Below are 5,000 nucleotides of genomic sequence, written 5' to 3' on the forward strand. Positions count from 1 at the left end.
CCCAAAAAAAAAAAAAAAAAAAAAAAAAAGGATTTGTTTTCTCTGGAAAGAGAGAATGAGAAAACTAATAGCATGAGTGTTCCTTATCCTTTTGGGTTAACGAGAAATTGTGAGTCTATTTATGGATGGTATCTTTTGTCATTTATAGAACTCAGTCAGACAGAAGCCAAGATATTATTTCGGATAATATATATTAAAAATGTTCAGCCCGGCTCCACTATGTACCCAAGCGAGAAGAAATTTCCTTAGGCCCCAAATCCAAATGTAAAAAGATCCCAAAGTACTTTTTATTTTCATTTTTTGAAAGTTTCATAACTTATGGTGTCCGTTTTTATAATAGTTTTTTACTATTAGAGTAAAATACCAAGACATCAATACGTTTTTGGTATAAGCGGGGATTGAACCCTAAATTTTATATTCAATTATCAGAAATTTTACCAGTTAAGCTAACTGGAATCCACAGTGACTTAACAATTGATTGCTACTAAAATGAGTAATGTATATTTATTTGTAACTACTAAGTACTAATAGAAGATGTATTTTTATTTGTAATAGTATTAAATTATGAGTAATGTTAATTAGTGCTCTTAGGGTCATGATTAACAAAACATATTAGGAAAATTTTGACATTTCTTTAATGAGAAATATAAAAAGCTATAAAAAAAATTAATTGAATTATCATTTCTCATAAAATGTTCCTAAAAATAATTTATAAACTAAAGCTCCGGGTATCCGTTAACATTTCACTTAAAAACTATTAATTAAGTCCTTGTCATTCAATAGATAAAAAATGAGAGAGAGAGAGAGAGAGAGAGAGAGAGAGAGAGAGAGAGAGAGAGAGAGAGTATTGATTTTTGGGTAATTACACTCCCCTCCCTTGAGGTTTAGACATATAACACTCCACCCCAAACTTGAAAAAAAAAAAACACTTTCTCCCTTTAACATCCCATTGACCAAACTTTGTTAAATTAATATTAAAATTTTTTTGTACTAACCTGCCCTTTGCCTAGGGCATGTGTCCAAAATTATCTTATTTCATAATTAAAATTCATTATTTGAAATTTTTAATTAAAGTGTAATTCAAAATATTAAGTGTGAATTTTGATTTCTTTCTTTTCTTCTTCTTTTTTCAATGGGTTATGAAGAAATTTTCCATTGCAAGTGTTTTTTGGTACTTGATAAATTTTGCATTTAATTCTAAATTTATTGGTTATTTTTTACTAACCACGATTAAATTTTTTTAAAGAGCTTCTTATAAAAATTCAAAATATTTCATTATTAATAAAAAGAAAAGAAAAGAAGGGAGAATGTCAATTTCTTCAAACTTCAAGGGAGGGGTGTGTTTTTTTTTTCCTTAAGATTTGGGGTGGAGTGTCATTTTCCCAAATCGTATGGGAGGGTAGTGTAATTACCTCTTAATTTTTTTTGTCATGAACAACTTGGAAGGAATAAGGGAGAGATGTGGAAATGAAGTAAAGAGAAATTTATAAGAAAATCAAGATGGAGGAAGGGTTGAAGTAGATGAAAGGTTGAAAATTTAAAAAGGCAATTATTGAGAAAATTTAGTAGTGGTAGAATTTAAGAAGCTGGTGAAAATTTAAAAATATATAGAGGAATCAAATGAAATTTTCTAAAAAACAATTATTGGAAGAGATGAAAAATTAAACTAAGAAGACAAGGTTGAAGAAGATGAAAGGTTAAATAAGTAAAAATTGCAAAAAAAAGAAAAAGAAAAAAAAAAGATGTTAACGACGTGGTGCAAAAAGAAATTTGTAAATTTTTTGCAAAACTTCCATATTATATATGCCATAGATAGATATGTATAAACATTATTTTTGGCTTTTTATTATTCATTTATTTTAGTTTTTAGTTAAAAACATCTAAATTAAAGTAGATGAATATATAAAGACAAAATTATATGTCAAGTTAAAACCACCCAAGATGAATGTGTAAAGCCAATCTATTTATATATTTAATATTGTCAACAAAAAATTGGAATAAAAAATAAATTAGAAATGAATAATTATATGGTTAATGATGTAGTAGATGAGGTGGCGCAACATGAGTGTAAGAACAATAAATACTACGACTCAACTTTTAGATATAACTAGGTTAATTTGTTTGTGTTTAAGCGGTCTAAAAACGTACAATTATGATAAACATATTAATTTTTTTTAAAGGAAGTTCTATATTAATTAAATGAGAGATATATATATATATATATATATGTCGAAGGCTATGTAGCTGAATTGGCATCTCCCCATACACAAAGTGTCTGGGGCTTAAGGGAGAAAAGGTTCAAATTGCAAGAGTCAGGGAAAAAAGGGTTCAAGTTACTGGATTAGCAGTATATTGTAATTATTTGTAAAAAAAAAAGAAAAAGAAGATATAGGGATATATATTATTTTCCTTGAGCCAAAGCAGTTGTGATGGAAGTGTGGAGTGGATGGTTTTTTTTTTCTTTTTTAGTCCTTGAGTATTTTGGATTGTTTCAAATGAGTAATGGCTCCTTTCAGGCTTCTAAAATTTTTGGTTTATTGATTTTGCTATCTATAACTTTGATTCTTCTTTACCTAATAAAGTTTGGAATTTTCCTTAAGTACATTTTTTCTTCGAGAAAATGAATAGAAATCTCCCTTCATGTTCATGCTCATGTTAATGTTCATATTTGTATCTTTTGCAATACTCAATAAGTTGTTTACTCATATTGTGAATTATCAATTGCAGTTAAGAAAAAAAAGTATAAACACAATAATATTCAATTAACTAACGTGAAAAATTAAATCTATTAGATTAAAAAAATGGACATGAAAATGAAAATTGCACAAAAAATTTCCTAAATAGAATTAAATTAATTTTTACTCAATATTGTTTATCAAGCAATCATGTACTAACTAACAACATTCCAAACATTATGTGCATAATGGGGTGATGAAATGGTTGTTCAGTTTATTTAAGAAATGTGATCTAGCTAATAGAAATTAAAAAAAAAAAAAATACAATAACTTTCATGCATAGTCATGAATTATTCCTTTACATATTTCTTATGCATTTTATGAGTTTTATTTTATATAATTGTATTTCATAAAACTAACAAAATTTATCATAAAACCCTTCATTGTATTTTTTTGAAATCACTACATAAAAATGAAAGAAGTTTTTTTCCCCCAAAAAAAAAAAATGTTCTCTAGTCATAATATTTTCCAAAAAATATCATACCAAAAAAAATCGTTCAACGCACAGGCCAATAACTAGTCTATATATATAATTAAAGCAAAAATTAAGAGAAAATCTAATTAGATTTTAAATTGGATTCCAGTTGTTGTCTAATTTGCACCACGTGTCCAATTTAAGGTTTAAAAAAAATTGATTTCCAAATACCAATGGACTCACCATTCCAAATACATTGCAATATACTAACTTTTTTATTTTATTTTATTTTATTTTTTATGAGATAGTTTTTGTGATGAGATAGTGGCTCCTAAAAAAGGGTCATATATGGGACAGTGATTTTATGAACAACCTGTAATTTTAAATAGAGTGATGGTAGGTAGCTATACATACATAAATACATACATACATATATATATATATATATAGCCAAAACTGAGAGAAAATTTAACTAAATTCTAAATTAGAGTCTAATTTTGCGTCACGTGTCTCATCTAATTTTTAAATTTGTGTGTCAAGTGAATTAATTGGTGCAAAAATCAAAGAGTCTAAAATCAATTAGATTCTAAATTGAATTTTAATTGGAGTTCAATTTTGCGCCATGTATCACATCTAATATTTTAATTTTTGTAGTAGGTGAATTATTTGGTACAAAAACCGAAGAGTCTAGATCCAATTAGATTTTAAATCTCTCTCTCACACACACACACACACACACACACACACATAATTGTAATTGTTTTTAAATGTACATGTGTATATGCTCGGGGTTACACACTACTTTTGTTAAATGAATGTATCAATTTTTAAACACAAAATAGAAAAATAATTAGGAAATTGATTATTACCTTGTTGACATGACACTAATTATATTCATTACCATGTTAGTTTACAAAATTTTTATAATATAATTGGTAATAACTTTAACTTCTTAAAAAAATGATAGTGTAAAAAATTGACATTTGGCTTTTTTTTTTATTTATTTATTTTAATTTTCATTTTAAAATTAGGTCAATAGTATGTTTTTTAGATGATGTTTATGAGCACTTTAACTAAAAAGTCAAGACTTAAACCCCATTTGGTTGCCAAGAAAGCAGGGGAAAAGAAAAGAAAAGAAATTTTCAATTTTTGCTAATAAAATGACATCTCATTTACTTATGGAGATGCAATTAATATTTTTTCAAATATTTTTTCTTATTTTCTAATTAAGGACATGTGATAATTCAAAGGATAGCTTAGATGGCATAAAAATATTATTTTGATATTAATGTTAGATACATCAATTCTTTTCATGTACCTCTTAATAATAAAGATTATTTTGACACAATATCAAAATTTTAGAAACAAAATTGACACGTTTAATATGTTAATGGGAAAAGAAGGTGGAGTTCATCTTTGAGTGCCACAACTACTTTGAGGAGAAAAAGGTAAAACTAGCTGTGACTGAGTTTACTAACTATGCTATTATATGGTGGGATCAACTTGTGATGAACAGAAGAAGAAACTATGAGAGGCCTATTGAGACATGGGAAGAAATGAAGGCCACCATGAGGAGGCGGTTTGTCCCTAGTCACTACTATAGGGACTTGTATATGAAATTATAGAGTCTTACTCAAGGCTATAGGAGCGTGGATGACTATCACAAGGAGATGGAGATTGCCATGATTCAGGCTAATGTAGAGGAGGATAGAGAAGCTACTATGGCAAGATTTTTGAATGGGCTGAATCAGGACATTGCAAACGTGGTGAAGTTGCAGCACTACGTGGAGTTGGGGGACATGGTGCACATGGCAATAAAGGTGGAACGACAGTTTAAAAGGAAAGGAACT

At 27.8% G+C, this 5,000-nt stretch overlaps 1 pseudogene; it reads left to right on the plus strand.

The window, feature by feature from the left end:
- The window catches only part of LOC136071306 (uncharacterized), an 11,078-nt pseudogene that overhangs the window by 2,169 nt on the left and 3,909 nt on the right, over positions 1 to 5,000 (plus strand).

Source organism: Quercus suber, unplaced genomic scaffold (genome assembly GCF_002906115.3).
Source record: "Quercus suber isolate HL8 unplaced genomic scaffold, Cork oak 2.0 scaffold_301, whole genome shotgun sequence".
Lineage (NCBI taxonomy): Eukaryota > Viridiplantae > Streptophyta > Magnoliopsida > Fagales > Fagaceae > Quercus > Quercus suber.